This window comes from Haliotis asinina, chromosome 1 (assembly GCF_037392515.1).
Source record: "Haliotis asinina isolate JCU_RB_2024 chromosome 1, JCU_Hal_asi_v2, whole genome shotgun sequence".
NCBI classification, from domain to species: Eukaryota; Metazoa; Mollusca; class Gastropoda; order Lepetellida; family Haliotidae; genus Haliotis; species Haliotis asinina.
This window is the reverse complement of record NC_090280.1, coordinates 52323499-52340328: the sequence shown is the minus strand read 5'-3', so window position 1 is coordinate 52340328 and position 16830 is coordinate 52323499. Positions and strand designations below refer to the sequence as shown.

Genomic DNA, 16830 nt, shown 5'->3' with positions numbered 1-16830 from the left:
GCTAAAGGCACATATCTTGCACACAACATGCCTATTGTCAGTGAACATTTGCACTTGCATTTCGGAATTTGCTAAAAAAAATAACGTAAAATATAAAGAATAAAACGGAAACTGTGCACACAGCTATCGGTATAAAATCTAACCAGTAATAGTATAAAAGCTAACCAGGTTTATTCTCTTACACCATGTTCATCGATTGAGAACCAGGAACATGCCTCGCCTAACACCGGAGCAGAGGGACAGAGGACTGTGTCACACTGGCAGCAGCGAAACTGGTGAACGCCTTGGCAGCTGCCCTGCAAAAGGAATAACGTCGGATCCCTGATCAAGACGTCAGAAACATACCCACACAGGGTTCGGGCCTACATCACTGTTAGGGGTGGCCACACCCGGTACTGAACAATATGTGTTGCCCACAAAGTTGTAAAAGCTCCCAATCGATTCTGCATTTGTGAATTATTTCGATTTACATTGGTGCACAACAGATCTGAAAACGTTCCAGTCGATTTATCATCAGGTGCAGTGTTTATCTAAGCAGGCAAGTATATATGGAAGTCATTTGCATTGATGCCAGTGTTGAATATATCACAGAGGTCTTGTTTGGACCCGTGAAGACCCAGGGTAGAATAGACCATCAGGAACCCATGCTTGCCACCAAAGGCGAATATGCTTGTCGTAAGAGGCGACTAACGGGATCGAGTGGTCAGGCTCACAGACTTGGTTATCATCGGTTCCCAAATGCGCAATTGGATGCTCATGATGTTGACCACTGAATTGTCTGGACCTGTCTCGATTATTTACAGACCGTAACACTAGATGTTTTATTCAGCAACAGAATTTAATGGATAACATGAAGAAAACGACGAAGCTCTAATATCACACGAAAGACACTGACACATGAAAGATACAGACCGTCGCCATATAGCAGGAATGTTGCTGAGTGTGGCGTAAAACCTAACTCACTCACTCATTCACACCTTGTGTTTTGCTGCATCAGATATGATATGAGAGGTTTTCATAAACAAATCATAGCCTCAGTGATATGGTACTCGGTGTGAATTATGGTAAAAGGCTATAGATGTTTGAATGCATTTAGAAGGGAATATGCCTTGAATTCATTGGAACGTTTTCTATAACGAAACTCGTAAAAAGAGAGAGTTCAATATCATGAAATGATACGGGAATTGTTTGAGAAAATGTTTAGGATGCAAAAGATTTTAGATCAACTGTTAAAACCCTGGGGACGACTCTTGACAGGCACAATAACATCAGTATTAGAACTGTATTAGTCAATTTAAAACTTTACTCACAGCCCGCGATGACAGTAATGACCTGTTCTTTGTAAGTGAAAGCACTCTACACCTTAAAGTGAGTGGGTGAGTGAGTTTGGTTTCACGGCGCTATATTCCCCGGCAATACCGTGGCGGAGGCACCAGAAATGGACGTATAATACCCATATGGGGAATCGAACCCGGGCCTTGGGCGTCACGAATAGATGCTATAAGCACTCCCCTCGCCCCTTTCTCACGTTAAAAGGTTGTAAATAAGCTGAATAGGGCAAGATTTTTAAACTTTCCACATGTGGCTTGTACTTTACCTTGAGTACTATTCTTGAAATATGAAATGAAAGAAATGTATGCAATAACTCACTATTTAAGTTTGTTTATACACAAATAAGTCCAAGTTTCAAATTGTTGCATGGATTAGATTAGATAAGAGATTAGAAATTAGATCAATAAGTATAATTAAGCATTAGAAATGTTTGATGTTATAAAAATATATTTATAAGCCTGAAAACGATTCACTGGTGTGAAACCTAGTACATCTAATCGACAGACATACAGATTCTATTGAATAATTTTGGCAAACTGGCCCATATTACAATTGTTGTTGCAACACTTTTGATAAGAAAATAGAAAAGCTATATTCAAACACTGTTTCAGCCATTTTTGGAGAATACATATTTCAGAAATTTTGCTATTGCTTCTATTTATGTCTATTGAGTGAATTCAACATATTTATCATTAGAGATTTACATATATACATGGAATAGAGAAATATTAAAAACTTTAAGCTCAAATCATCAAATTTTCGATATTGTAGTAAGATATGAAATTCATCCTGGACATGTCCGCTGTTACAGTAGTTAGATAAAGTGTTCTGTCTTTTAGCATCCTTACTTCGTAAGGTTGTATTCACATTCAAGTTATTTAGAGACATTCGGAATTTACAAAATACCTTCAGTGACATCTTACCATGAAACAGGTATGTAACATACGCTTCAGGGTAAAATCCTAATTTTACAATACTATAATTACTCAAAAGAAAAATATGAAGATTTTACATTGCCTTGCCAATTGTGGACACTAAATATCCACTAATCTTTGCTTGAACAGATACAAAAACAGTTTTTCATCTCTGCCATTTTGACACAGCCATAAATGTGAATACCCACATTCAAAGAGTAACAGACGGATATCAGAAACCCAGGTCCTTTTACCTCTGTCATCCAGATCTTTCAGCATTCTATAACATTGATGTGTGTATCTGGTTACACCCATTCAGACCAATTTAATCAATTGATCCAGAACTTAACAGCTCTATGTCTACTTAAAACAAGCATATTGTTACGACAAATTTAGACTTTTTCGATGCGTATTTCCCAACGTACAGTGATCGTTTTAAATGGGATGTTTGTACCCTTTCAATACAGTCATGATATTTAAGACCCGTTGTTACAACAAAATAGGTGCAACTTTACCATCGAAGCTATTACATTCTGTGAAAAGGGGTTGTGGTCACAGGTGGGCTCGATCCCACACGTCACCCTCGCTGGATCAGTAGCCTGGCGCTTTACCCAGCTCGCTCACCGCTTCCCTATTGTATCCTGAGATACAAATATACCTTGGGAACATTTTTCATACAATTCATATTCAAATTCATTTATAAAGAAGATGAAAAGAATAGGGCTGAGGATACAGCCTTGACGAACACCACTGGAGGTAGAAAATGACTGTTTGGCAAGTTCCAATCTTGACAGAAGCTTTAACAGCTTTTACATACATTCCACAATCCGTAACATTTAGCCATGACAGCCTTTGCTTGACAATCAAGTGATTTCCTGAAGTCTACAAAAGCACAGTAAGAACGACCTTTCGGTTTGGACAAATATTTTGCACATAATGCCTGCAAAATACAAATGTTATCAACTGTAGCGCAATTCGGTAATTAAAATTATTTATATTTTTCCACATCTTTAAATGCCGTTCGAGAATCGATGTAAAACGTTTCCCAGTACTGCCCAGTAGTGAAACGCCTCTGTAATTAAAAGGGTTGCTTCCTGGTCTAGACTTATATAAATGGAGAATAATAGTCTGATTCCATGCTTCAGTGAATACGACCCGTGAAGGTTCGGGGTAGAATAGGCATTCAGCAACCCACGCTTACCATAAAAGGCGACTATACTGGTCGTAAGAGGCCACTAACAGGATTGTCTGGTCCAGACTCGATTATTTACAAACCACCGCCATATAGCTGGAATATTGCTGACTGTGGCGTAAAACTCAACTCACTCACTCATTCAGGGAATGCACCAGTGTCAAATATACTGTTACAAAGTGGGGCTGAATATGGAATAAAGGTTTCTGATGAAATCTTATAAAATTCCGTAGGCATGCCGTCTTCTGAGGGGCTTTCCTTTCTTAAGATTTTTAATTGCTTTCCTTATTTCTTCCTCAGTAATATTTTTACTCAGTATATCATTAGTCAAGGGATCAGAGGTACAAGACTCACGAGAATGGTTCTGTGTAAACTGTCTAGCTGTGTGATCAAATTCTGTTTCAGCTCGTTCCAAATCAGGATTTAGTTGTTCTTTAAAATTAGAAAACCATTCTCCAGGTGTAATATCATCACCTTGATTGCTCCTGAGGTTCAAAGCTCGTTTAACTGTACTATAAAAGGATTTGCAATCACCATATATAGCCGCAATGTTTATCTTATCTTGGAGAATATGGATCATACCACTGGCTATTTTTGAAACCAGTACAATACTGGATTGAATTGACAAATAAGATGTCCAAATAAAAGCGACAAAACCCGTTTCACATTAAGAATATTTCTGCTAAAAGCCGAGTCGACTGCACAATTCAAACTATACCATGAGCACTTGTTTGTTGTGTGTTTAATAGTACATTAATTCCCTAGCTATTTCACGATATCAATCATTCATGTATTCCGTGTTTTATGATGTCAATCATTCATTTTTCCTTAGTTCATGATATTACTCATTCAGTTATTCCTTGTTTCACTGTTTCAATCATTCAGTTATTTCTTGCATCATGATTTATACTCTGATATCGTTTTGACACTAGATTTTGTAAAATGCTCTGACAATGCTGATTTTGAATGATAAACAGAATCTCATCATTTGTGTCTTCTGATTTCAAATATATCAACACTCGTTGATAAAAGCTAAAGTATCATCTGATATTTGTAATTTTATCAACTTGTGTTCATATAATTGATATCAGCAGTCTTGCGAGAGATTCTCTATATAAACCATACCTTTATTCATTGTTTCACGATTTCAATCATTCATCTATTCACTATTTCATTTATGTATTGACAGCTGTAGCTCAAATGGAATAACAGAAAAACATAAACTGTTGAAGAAATCCTGAGTAATACGTTATTTTAGACACGAATAATAATTAAATGTTCAGTTACAGTGATCATCAACACTAAATATTCCAGATCTGTCCAGTGCTGTTGGGAAAACAACAAAATATAAGGCACTTGAAGGAACGGATGTAAATATTCATATATTGGAAGAAAATGGGACCAAGAAGTTTCGGCTTGTCCCGGAATTACACAAATTGCATTGTCGCGAGGGATTGAGCTTCGTCACGCGTGAGTGGCACGTGTTTTCACGGTTACAGAGAGCTTGGTATTGCATTATGTATGTTTGTGTCAGTTTATTGATTGTTCTGTTAGGAGCATGCAATCACTTCTAACGGCATGCTGATTACATCTAAAGAACGTTGTCCCAGCTGTATGTCACTACTTGGCTTACTGTCCATCAGATCGTTAGATCACGTCTCATCTGTTTGGACGGGGGTGAATGAGTTTATATGCTTTGGGAAACGGGAGACAGGCCGAAAAAGAATTGAATGCCTAAAAATAGTAAAATGACCTGAAAAGTTGTACCCGTTCCCGCCCCGTAGATACACCTGCATCATGATGACCTTCAATTACGCAAGCACATGTCCCACTCTACTACAAACCAAATGTTTACCTGGCTGCACAGCGACCTGGAAGTCAGGTAGGAAATGGCGGCTACAAACTCCGACTACACTGTACATTTACGTCCACCAACGAAACATTTACTATGGTCACCTTTAAGTCAGTTCAGCTAACGTTTGCGATAACATCGGGTTTATTTTATCTAATAATGAATGTGCTTTTTTAAGTGCCAAATTTTACATATCCGTAGTAATATTTTATACAGCTAACTGTTTTGGTTTTTATTTCTGTACATTGTGTATATATGTATATTTTGTGCTTAAATAGTCTCTCATAACGCCAGATGAGGGGTGGGTGGGTATCATGGTATTTATGTAACACGCATGCTTATTGATATGCAGTATGCTTTTAAAATGTACCAAATGAGGTGAGACTATAAAAATAATTATGTATCTTATCTATGGCCACCTTTAAGTCAGCTTAAAGCTTACATACCGTTGTCAGTAGTCGACATCGCCAGGAAACCTGCAGTTCATTCACTCCATCTCATCTTGTCCAAGGGTTCGGGCACCAGCTGTCTAGCTATGCCTGGGTGGATTGTGCCGTTCGCCACTCGGGCTGTAAAGTGGAATCTATTGATCTACCCTGGGTAGAGCATTTACAACAAATAGAAAGCTTGTGAAGCAGTTCTCAGATGCACTGACTGACTGGATATGTCATGTGACCAGCAGTGTTGACAGCTGTCTGTGTTGTGTCCGTGACAAAATTGGTATAAGTCAAGAACTAGGGAACATACTGCCTCACATTTGGCGTCAGGACGTGACAGATATATGAGTGGGTAACATGGGAGTTTCAACTGATGTTTGGAGGGCCAAAACTGGAACGTTTTGTCAAAGATGTACCTGGAAGACCCCCGTTATTACGCGACCGCTGGGTATCAAGATGGGTGCGAAATTGTTTGTGTGCTTGTGTGTGCTTATTGTCTTTTGGGGTGGCACTGGAAGCAATCCTGGACCCAGAACTGGTGGTCGGTACTATAATAGTGACTTCAGTAAGAACGGAGTACAAACAAGATTGTCAACAAAAAACGTGGCGGGCGAATGTTTACGGGTGGGAGTGAACAAGTACAGTCCGACCTGACTAATATGGCTGCCATTGCAAAGCCGTTGAAAACAATTCAGGATGAGATATCATCTATGAACTTAAAGTTTGATTGATTTTTAAAGACTTTGGAGATAAATTAGTGAGTGAGTTCTAATTTAACGTCACATCGGCAATATTTCAGCCATATCGTGACGAGAACAAACATGATTATGAAGAATATGTATATATCATAAAAACCCTCTTCAAAGTACGGTTAAATAACTAGAGAATTTATAACTAGCATATGAAGTTAAAACTAACAGCAAGGACAAGACATAATATAAAAATAGGATGCAGATCACCAACAACCGAAGATAGATCACCATACTAGGGACCAAGGGGACCTACATTACTTTTGCTACCTGCATGGACCCTAGCTGGATTTACACCATCTCCTCAGCCGTTGGCGAATGTAACAAAATGTAGCCGAAATTTACAATGACAAAAATACTACGTTTAAAATATTGGTAAGTTTAAATTTCACTTTGAAAGTTTTGGGACTTACGTAGCCTCTCACTGGGACAATACTTTTACGCTACTCTAACGCCCTTTGAGGGCACAGCCACGAACAATCGCGGTTGTCAATTCATACCACCATGTTTTAAATATTAACTTTCTATTTACAAAACATATTATTCAAAATTTATCTAACAGTTCTATTTCCTTTAAAAATCAATGATTAAATGGTAATTAACATTAAAAAGATCCTTCATTGTTTTGGCATTAAAATATTTATCCTTTGTGATAGCAAAATCAATACAGTCAAACAAGACATGCTTGACCGTGATTCCTTCATCACAAGGGATACAAAACGGAGGATCCTCACATTTAAGTAAATATTCATGAGTGTATCTAGTATGGCCAATGCGACATCGTCGCATAACGACCTCCTCAAATCTGGACCGACAAGCCAAGTAGTTGTAACCAATATAGGGTTTTATAGCTTGAAATTTAGTGATACCTGCTTGGATGTCCCACTTTATAATCTGAATATGGTATCAGAAGTGATGTCACACTGGCCAGTAGCAAGATCATTACATAACTCAATAATTTCAATTAATAGTGGATGTTTAGAAGATAAGTTTTCAATAGCTTAAGAGGAGATAAATTAGTTGACCTTAAGGCAGAAAATGAGGACTTGAAACACAAACTGTTTGATTTAGAAATTAAAAATGACAAGATCGAGGCACAGTCACGTAGATCAAATCTGATATTTCATGGACTCACTGACCAAAGTGCGGAATCGCGGGAGGATAGTGAAGCCGAACTGAGAAACTTCCTTCGCGATACCCTTAAAGTAGAAAACTCTGAATCGACTGACTGGGCACATCGACTGGAAGCCGAAACAGCAAATCGCCCTATCATTGTAAAGTTTGCCTCTTACAAGGATAAAAGTAAGATCCTTAAAGCTGGAAAATCGCTCCTGAAAGATGATCCAAACTTTCGCATCTCAGAGGATTTCACGGGGAGGGTGAGGTAGTCTGGTGGTTAAAGCGTTCGCTTGTCACGCTGAAGATCCGGGTTCGATTCCCCTCATGGGTACAACGAGTGAGGCCCATTTTCTGGTGTCCCCCGCCGTGATATCGCTGGAATGTTGCTAAAAGCGGCGTAAAACCAAACTCACTCACTCACACCCGGCTAGGACACAGGAGTACCATGGTCTAGACGATAGTGGGATCGACTTGGTGGAGAACAAGCTTCACCAACTGAAAAAAGAATTTGGTTTGAATTCAACATTCATTATAATGGGGACTTTAATGCGAGAACAGCAACTGACGATGACTTTATTTTTCACGATAATGCTAATTACATACCTGTAGATAATGACTTGTATCCTGACGACGGCTAAGTAAAACCGAGACTTTCCCGTGACACAGTTGTGAATAAGCATGGTTTTGAGATGCTCACTCTTTGTAAAACCATGAATATGCGTATCGTCAATGGGCGTGCCACCAGTAATACTCCTGCTAACTGGACATTTATTTCTAACACTGGAACCAGTGTAGTAGACTACTTTGTCATCAGTACTTGTTTATTGCCTAATATGGAGACTATGTCAGTCCTCACAAGGACAGACTCAGATCACCTACCACATGTATGTACCTTTACTAATACTTTCCCTACACAACAATGTGAAAATGTCCATAATGACATGCCGATGGTACAAGTACCTCGCTTTAGAATGAATGATACTAGCTATGAACACCTTCAGGCGGTGGTCTCTGATAATATTATTGATACATGTAAGGAGGAATTTGTTTCATCCCTAGACATTGATGTTAATGTCGCTGTTTCCAAACTAGCAGATATTTTCCAACAACTCTGCTCTAATGTGTGCTGTAATTCAAGCAATTTTAAAGAAAAAAGTAGTAACCAACCACCATGGTTTGACAATGAGTGCAACTTTCTGAAATCAGAGAAATATCTCACTAAACTTTGAAAGTATCATTGCAAAAATAACGTAACAAATTATTTGCAAGCTAAAGCAAACTTTAAACGTTACCGCAAGCTGAGGAAACCCTAATACGATAAAATACTAGCAGATGAGATCTCAAATGCCACCTCTCAAGGTGATTGTAGACTCTTCTGGAGAACAGTGTAACGTCGCTTGTTATCAGAGAAAGGAACGAGTAACATCACACCAGGTGTATGGTTCTCCTGCTTTTCCGATCCAGTGAACCCAAAGAAAACCCCGAAAATAACAGGTTCGATGATGAAGTGTGTAGCTTTGTTGATAACCACACTTGTGAATTTTGTGATAATTTCCAAATAGACTGGTGATGATGGTATACCATCTGAAATTTTAAAGTTGGGTAGTTCATATTTTTTACCTTTTCTACTCTTATTGTTCAGTAAAGTCTTGGATAGTGGCGTATTTCCAGAAAGCTGGAATACTGGAATGATAATCCCGTTATTTAAATCAGGGCCAAGAAATAACCCAAACAACTACAGGCATATCTCTCTTGAACTGCTGTGGTAAGATTTTTACATCAATTATAGAAAACTGTTTAAGAATCTGGTTAGATATTAATGGACTAATGTTGCTGAATCTCAAGCTTATCTCGAAAATTATGATATCTCCTTGTTAAAAATGGATGCCATGGTAAAATCTATGTCTTAAGAAACATGTATTCTTCCGTAAGAACAGCGGTCAAAGTAGGTAATCATAAGACACCATCGTTCAGTACATCAGCTGGAGTTAAACAAGGTTGTGTTTTAAGTCCTGTATTATTTACATTCTTTATCAATTTGTGCACTAAATGTATAAAGCCTGCAATTATGGTATATCTGTTAAACAAAGTATTGACAACTTAGTGTTTCTTTTTTTTTTTTCTCCACTGTTGGTCTGCAAAGACAATTAGATGTCTTATTTGAGTATTGTTCGATATGGGGACTAAATGTAAACACAGACAAATACAAAATCATTATCTTCAGAAATACACGTATACTTTCCAAGCATGAAAAATGGACTTATGATAATATAAATCTTGAAACTGTGACTTATTACAAGTACCTTGGTATTGTGTTTTCCTGAAGATTATTATGGAAAAAAGCATGTGAAACTTGCAAGCACGTAAAGCAATGGGACCAGTGTTATTATTGTTACATAGCAACAAATATATTGATTTTCAAACTGCCTTAAAACATGTGATTCTAAAATATCTCCTGTTCTCACAAGAACGTCTCAGAAAATACCACGAACTTATAGAAAAGTGCAAACAAGCCTTGTCAAAAGATTTCTAGGAGTGGGTAAATATGCTGCAAACAAAGCTATTCTTGGAGAAACCGGACGATACTGTTTATTCATAACAATATAGATAAAAGTTATAAAATAGTGGGTTAAGTTATTAAGAAAGAATGTTTCACGGTACAATTACACTGTTATGAAATGCTTAAATTGCATGACGAACATGGTAACATTAACTGTGTTTCTCACGTTCGTGATATGTTATTCACAAGTGGCTTTAGCTATGCATGGATTATGCAAGATGTTGGGGGTGCCACTATCTTTATATCCACATTTAAAAGACGTCTGATTGATATCAGAATTTTGACTCATGAATGTACTTATCACACCAGTAATGTAATACAAATAGAATAGTTAGAAACTTTGTTAGATCGATGTGTAAATTTCGTGTATCTCGTATATCAGGGATAACCAACAACGTAAAAACAAAATCAGTAATAAATCCAACACAGAATCGATTTGTTTGTACTACGATAGATATGTTCTGCTCTAATCAATACCCTTTGTCCAGCAAAAAATATTGCAAAGCTAGATTAACATTGCAACAAATATTTTTGCACTGTGATAGATATGTTCTGCTCCGTAATGAATACTTTTTGTCCATCAAAATATATAGCAAAGCTAGATTAACATTGCAACAAATATTCAACACACCTGATGAAAATGTATTACGTCTAACATCTATATATTTGTTAATAATACTTAGCTTAAGATCGTCTTAATACAACTTTGGTGATGTGAATGTGACTGTATACCTTATAATACAATGGGCGCCTAAAATACGGATAAAGATTGATGACTGATCATTGAGTCACTGGATATTCTGCTCTAATAACTGCATTGGGTGTTGCACTGAAACTATCAATAATGACCGCCTTGTTGATGACATTTCTGATGAGCCAGCAGTCTTATAATACAGAGGAAGCTGTCTAAACCGGCACTCACTGGGACTGATGAAAAATCCGGTTTAGACAAAGTGATGGATCGTAGAGCTGATGGTAAATGTACAAGCCATGGATGGGGCTGAGATTGCATAGCGGTGCTTTGAGCATGCACTGGTGCATGAAGTCTATCGCTGTCCAAACTGTATTGTTATTAAGTTGTTGTGGGGAGCAATATCCCACAAGCAGAAATATGACTTGGTTTGCAATTTGAAATTCGGTAGGGACACGACATCCTGAGGATTCACATGGTTCCAGTCACTGACTGCTACTCGTGCATACGTGAATACGTGGAATAAACACTGATTCAATCATGTTGTTATCAAATAAAGTGAATAATATTTCTGAAGATTGTACATGTATAAGTTCTTAAATATATTAGTCAAATCTACAAGGATGGTTCAGAACAAGGATCGGGGAAGTTACATGCAAATCTCATACCCCAAAATATAATACAGATGGACGGGTTGTTTGAACATAAGCAATCGTTTTGGACAATGTGCAAAACGCGTAATGATAAAGCATTTTGGTAGAGTTTCTACATTCTGTTAAGTAGAGAGTGAGTTTAGTTTTATGATGCACTCAGCAAAATTCGAACTATATGGCGTCGGTTTTCACTAAGTAACCCAAGCTTGCCGTAAGGGGCGACGAACAGACACGCTGACTCGGTTGTGTGGTCCAGTTTCGATCATTTACAGACCCCCCGCAATATAGCTGCAATATTGCTATCGTAAACCTCAACTCACGCACTCACTCTATAAAATCGAGTTATTGAATATCACACACATATACCGATGAACTTAATGTCACGTAATGTAACCAAGGTGAAATCCTTTTCTTTGATGAAGGAAGCAAACATTAATCAACCAGAATTCCAATCGACCGGCATGAGCTTGAGAAATGCAAGAAAACTTAACAAAGACATGCCGCCATTGGGGGCATAGTCATCAGGACTGAATATACATATTTACATCATTGTTCTCGAGTTGAGTTCCGTTGAATGATACGTTATATGTCGTATACGTTGCATCACCATCATTTCTGCCATATTGCGACGATACCAAGTCTGTATACGTACACAAATATTTAAGCAGGAAGTTAGAAGCTTATTTATTCATTACAGTCCCGTGGAATAATAGACCTTCAGCAACCCATGCTTGTCATAAAAGGTGACTGTGCTTGTCGTAAGAGGCGACTAACGGGATCGGGTGGTCAGACTCGCTGAGTTGGTTGACACATGTCATCAGTTCCCAATTTCGCAGATCGCGTTCTTGGTGCTCATGTTGTTGATCACTGGATTGTCTGGTCCGGACTCGATTATTTACAGACCGCAGCCATATAGCTGGAATATTGCTTAGTGCGGCGTAAAAGTAAACTCACTCACTCATTAGATTTGTTTTATTTCATTTTCCTCTATTTTATTTTTGAAATGATGGAGGTGGGGGAGGGGGTGAACTAGACTCACAGCTAGTTTCTGAAATAAACATATTTTACTGCAAAAGTTTTAAAAAATAATAAAATGAAATGGAGCCCTGAGACTATTCTTCTTCATTTTCAGACAACGAAAACTAAACTTGCCATATTTTCTAGACTTGCGTGGGCTTTCTTGAATATATTTGCTTCGGGGTCTGTACGACAGACTAGGGTCAACTGGAACCTAGTTTAAAAGTAGTCAGATGTAATACTGCTCCTTAATGTGGGGCACAGGATTGTCTGTTCCAGACTCCATTGTTCACAGACCGTGTAGTTCATCTCTAATACTATTGAATGTTTGAATGCAGCATCAAACAAAGACATACTTATGACACTGTCAGAAATATAAAAATGTTTGAAGGGCAAATGTTAGAAGTGGAATGCATGCGAAGGAGACCTAATGTAGGACCAAACATACATACGAAACGTCGTGTTATTCACAATAAAGAAGTTGACATCAATAAATCTTGCTTTACTTAGAAATCTACAAGCCGGAGTGAGAAATAACCACAGGCCCGTGGCTCGTGGCTAGTAAACTTCCAGGCGGGCCAGTAAATTTCCATGGTCGCTGCCCCGACTGGCTAGTGAATTTTCTTGGGGTCATTTTGTAAATATACCACTTACGACAACTTATTCAGTTATCATTGGAAGGAAAGCCTTGTTTGTACTTTTCTGTATGAGTATATTTGGCATTTCCTACCTCATGCCATTAACGCACACTTGTACTCTTTTGTAAATGCTCCTCGGAAATGTATGCCTCATTGTACTTTCTGTACGAATATATTAGGCATTTCCTACCTCATGCCATTAACGCACACTTGTACTCTTGTATAAATGCTCCTCGGAAATGCATGTCTTATTGTACTTTCTGTATGAGTATATTAGCCATTACCTACTTGTTTTGCTAGTACACTATGCCAACATTGTTGCGCCATCAACGTACACTTATACTCGTTTTAAATGCTCCACTGAAATGAAAGCTTGATTGTACTTTTGTGTATAAGTGTACCAGGTGCTACCTACTTCTTACGCAAATCTACTATGTCAACACCGTCATGACTTTAATGTATGCCTACACTCTCTTGCAATAGGTCCACTGAACTAAATAAAAATAATGAAAAAAAATTGTAAAGTTATAATACATTTTTACATCGTTTAAGATTATGGCCTGATGCGAGCGTTCATCATATTGGCAACTAAATTATGAAACCCTTGTTTACATTCAAATTTCGGGCTAGTGATTTATTTTGTGAGCAAGTACATGTATCTTTCATGCATAGCTAGCCAGACTGGCTAGAAAAATTTGGAAATTATTTCGCACACCGATACAAGTAGAGATTTCTGACCGATACTGAAGGTTTTGTCGTTACTTTTTACTATTTAATACTAGCACCTGACAACATCACTTATTAAGGCCAAACATCAAATCAGCGACCAATCTAAGAGCTGCCGGAGACCCTTCACTTTTTGCAACCTTTATTCCTCAAGCTGGTAATTGAAAGAGATGTTTGCATGTCTAATGGTCTGAGTGGAAGAACAGGTTCTGGAACGTACAGCTTGGTTTCATATATCGATCGATGGCATAATGTCCGTTTTTCTAACGGTGCCATCACCTCTATATTCCTCATAATGTCACTGCAACCTCCCACAGAAGAAAACATCAATTATTGTGTTTGCAGATGATTGATGTCTTTATATTGGGCTTGGTCGACAAACGCCCGGGTACGTGTGGTGGCCATGGCAACGCACATAAGCATTAGCAGGACCGGCATAACCCCTTTATGTCGAGGTGTCGTGCACTGCCAAGTGTATGTGTAGTCAAGCAGGTCAAGTGTGGCAAGTAACACTGCTTCAAATGTCAATGTGATGTTATCAATAAGACATAATAACCCACCCATGCCTGGTCACATATCGACAGAGGTAGGGGTTAGAGCCCGGGAGAGCCAGATTTCCGAAACAGATAACCTCAAGTTATGTGGTTCTCCCGGCAATAGTTACGGTTGCGTGAACATGGAATGATGCTCTCCCGGTTATGTTGTCAAAACATGCTTAGTGATTCAAACTTGTTACCGTATTTAACAAACCAATACTCAATAACAATTTTATTATTATATATTATTTTATTATATTACAACATGTTTTGTTTCTATAATTAGCACAAATTATACACTAAAAGGTATATTATATAGAACAATAACACATGATGATAAGCACATAAGCAGTGTCTCCTCACATATAAGAAGTGTACCAAAGGTCGGTTATCCAAACTGTAATGCAATTTCCATTAGCAGAAAGTATAAACGATATAACCTACTGATCAGAAAGCTTTATAAGTCTCCTAACACCGACATATCGCCACCACCCACCCTTGGCCTACCCCATCCCACACCCTCTCCCCAACACACCAGCACACACACGCTCTGTACCATACATATCGCTCTAGCCAATACACCCAATATTTTAACCTTTTAAACAGACGTGTATGTAAAGGAAGGTACCGACGTTTACAGCGGTGTTCAATCATGAGTATCACTTCACCATATGTTCCTAATTATCTGACTACATTATGACATAGTCGGACGCGCTAACGAACCCGATGTGACAGTTATATTACAGAACCATTGAAATATATGCCAAAGCAGTGTCAATCTTGTTATAAACTATTTACCCACTACCAACCATTTACACGTGTACTATGTGACAAACCTAACCCTGGTCATACAAGATTTCAAATGTATTAAAATGCATGTTCTACAATCACTACATTTACAAAAGTTACACATGCTGGAAACCAAATGACAACAATGGCCAGATTTACACACCTGTGAAATACATGTAAATGCAGAGTTGATTGTTCGTTTATTTTAACAGCGCTTTATATGTATGTAAATCTGAAAGCCAAGTGATACGTAGATTTCGAACGTTGTTCTTATGGCTGCCGGATGACACGTACATTTTCTAACATTAGTAAATTTGGGTAATACAGTCATTTTGTGCAGTGCAAGAAGTCACTTACATGTGTAAGATTGACAAGATTGATTCATTGTCAATTAAAGAGGCCACACTGTTTTACCGGTTGCGGTAATCCATTACTTAATAAATGTGACTTTACCGGCTGCAACCATCTAACTGAAATGTCTCCTTCCCGGCAATGGTCATTTTGAAAATGTGGCTTTCCCCGCCTGTCTCCCAGGTGCCCTTAACTGTCCCCTAATGTTTGAGTTAACGATTACCTTGGTTCTCTCCAACCATCGTCATTTCGTTGCATAACAGTCTTGTCGGTCGACTTTCAAAACAAAACCATATTTGCATCTAAACTAACGCTGCGTGGGACGAAATCATTTACATATCGTATCTGCAGGTGTATCCAGGGGTAGGGTCAACACCCCTTGACCCCCACTACCCCCCAAATTCCACCAGTGCAGCAAAACCTAACATAACTTTACGACCTTTCAGACAGATTACACATACTCTCTCTCTCTCTCTCTCTCTCACACACACACACACACGCACACACACACACTATTATATAGATATATATACAGGTATACATAAACGACAGTACATATGTGTGCGTGTGTGTGTGTGTGTGTGTGTGTGTGTGTGTGTGTGTATAACAACACTATATATATCAGTGTTGGCGGTAACTCACCATTTTTCACGCAAAACAAAATTAACAAAACCAGGTAAAATATTTTGCGCGCGTGTTTTGTTCGCATACATTCTGATCTACGTAATTTAAAAACTACCTTAAAACCGCAACATATAGACAAACAATGCATTTTAACATGATTCAGGATTGTACTGAAAATTTCACTCGCGAAAGATTTGGACTACATATTTATAATATTATTTCTGCACGCACACGTACAAAACCTATCGCGATCACTGTTATATTCAGGACATATATACGACAGTAAACGAGAAGGAGAAGCAAGAAACGACTACCGAAACCAACAGCAGGCAATGACGACGACTACCGCGACCTGCAACAAACAGATTTATAGCTCGCAAAATCTTCAGCAACTAAAATCTTTGGAGTTTCTGAATAAACTGGACTAAACGGCGTGCAAGACACGGCCTGTCTCGCATAAATAACATGCTGCAAGTAGAAACATTGCCTTTTTCAATTGTTCAAACTCGGAGTGGACAATTCAAAACAAATAAAACGCAACACAGATTTACCGTCAAAATTCTCGCGCGTGATGGATCTGCAAAGAAGCGAACATTTGTCACTGGAACAGAGGTTACTGTACTTACCAGAAGAAATCACGCGGCACCACG

General features: G+C 38.3%; 1 protein-coding gene across 1 annotated transcript in view; it reads right to left on the bottom strand.

Moving 5' to 3' along the window:
• The window catches only part of LOC137293698 (alpha-(1,3)-fucosyltransferase C-like), a 36110-nt gene extending 19280 nt beyond the window's left edge, over positions 1-16830 (bottom strand). The window contains exon 1 of the mRNA XM_067824404.1: positions 16807-16830. The gene's annotated coding sequence lies outside the window, so the exon portion shown is untranslated. The remainder of the gene's footprint in view (positions 1-16806) is intronic.